Genomic DNA, 1,856 nt, shown 5'->3' with positions numbered 1-1,856 from the left:
GATTTGAGGCACCCTTCTGCCTCATGCATCATACAAGAATCCTTGACTCTGTCACGTTATGTTATTCTGTAATGTTTGCTTCATGCTATCAATTTGACAAAGATTACAAAGTCAATAATATCTGTGACATTATGTTAACATCAAAAACTGCTGAGTGGCTCAGACTCAGGACAATGAGTTCAGGCAGGGGTTACTGAATTCACTAGGTCAGCATGAATGGCGGAAGAGCTGGTAAATATTCAACCTTAGCAATTTCCATTTAACCCATCAGGGACTCTGGGAATGTCAGCACATAATTCACTTTTCTGATTGTATTATTAAACATCTGGAATTCCCTGATCCTGACACAAGACAGAGCCATGCCTGAAAAGACTGTGGAACTGTACTTTTCAAAGGATTTAAAAGTCATGTAAGTTGCTCTAATGGTACAAGTTGGAAATTCCCAAATATGATATTAACAAAAAAGAAATTGATTACTCAAGGCAATTTTCTATGAGAAAATTTTCATTTTCAACTTTGCTTTTCCTGAAATACCTCCCACTATCCCTTCTCTAAAGATTTGTTCCTATGAAAGCATTTTTTTTGACTTAAACATATTTTGTGGTTATAGTTTTACTTTCAAATATATCACCCAAAGCCAATTCTCTATTCTGTCTGTATTTACTTCCATAATCAATATGACATGTAGTTAAAACCCAGAGTGGATCTACTGAGGTTCTTCTTTTATTTCAGGCTAATTCATGAAGTTATTTAGTTTTTTCAGTCTAACTTTAAAATACAAATTTGATAGAAATTTTTTTCTTTACAAACTTATTTCTCCGGAATAATTTTGGAGCATAAGAAAATAGCCCGCTAAATCAGTGTAAAACTTATCAACTCAAAGAGGCACTGGCCAAAGAATTTTTAGAAATAAGTTTTCTTGATCATGACAGGTAAGCAAATTAGTTATATCTCTACTTTAGGGACAGAGCTGCCTGCCTCCAATGAGCTCATGCTCTGTGCTTTGCAAACCTCCTTGACACACTACTAAAAGTATCTTTTATTCAAAGCTTCCAGTTGTTGTATGCTTATTATTAATAATTAGTAGTTACTGGTTTCTTATTATGATCCAGAAACTATTTGTTATGGACCAAATTGTGTCCCCCCACCCCAAAAAATTTTTAAGTTGAAGCCCTAACTCCACTGTGTGACTATTTTTTGGAAATGGGGCCTTTAGGAAGTAGTTATGGTTAAATGAGGTCATAAGGGTTGAACCTTAATCCAATAGGTCTGGCACTCTTAAAAGAAGAGGAAGTGACACCAAGGATGCCCACATAGAGAGAGAAAAGCCATGTGAGGACACAGTGAGAAGATGGCCGTCTACAAGCTAGGAAAAAGGGTCTCACCAGAAACCAACGCTGCCAGCACTTTGATCTTGGACTCCTAGCCCCAAGAATTGGGAGTAAATAAAGTTCTGTTTTGTAAGCCATCTAGTCTGTGTATTTTGTTATGGCTGCTCTAGCCGACTACTACGTTATGTCAAGAACTTTAGCTGCATTATTTCCTTTGATCTTTACAAAGATTCTGAAGAAGGTATGATTGCTACCATCTTTTTATAAATGAGACTCAGAGATGTTATGTAAGGGTCCCAGGATCACACAATTAATGAGGAACAAATCTGGACAACTCTTACACTATCTTCCACCTTGCGTAAGAGGGGAGAGGAAAGCACATCCTTGGATGTTTATTAATGGGATTGACCAAGATGGCCTTGATATTTCCCTCAGCTTGACAGCCTTCTTCCTGGTGATAGCCCCCTCAACTCTCTTTTCTTAAAACAATTATTTTAGAAAGCTTGCAATTGCCTATCCTTTCTC

General features: G+C 37.0%; 1 long non-coding RNA gene across 1 annotated transcript; it reads left to right on the top strand.

The window, feature by feature from the left end:
* The first annotated feature begins 274 nt into the window (after positions 1 to 274).
* Positions 275 to 1,468, top strand: LOC139084338 (uncharacterized). Its single transcript, XR_011541686.1, has 2 exons — positions 275 to 409; positions 1,268 to 1,468. It is a non-coding gene; the product is annotated as an uncharacterized lncRNA (long non-coding RNA).
* Positions 1,469 to 1,856: the final 388 nt, after the last annotated feature.

This window comes from Equus przewalskii, chromosome 6, assembly GCF_037783145.1.
Source record: "Equus przewalskii isolate Varuska chromosome 6, EquPr2, whole genome shotgun sequence".
Taxonomy (NCBI): domain Eukaryota; kingdom Metazoa; phylum Chordata; class Mammalia; order Perissodactyla; family Equidae; genus Equus; species Equus przewalskii.
This window is presented reverse-complemented; position numbering and strand designations above follow the sequence as displayed.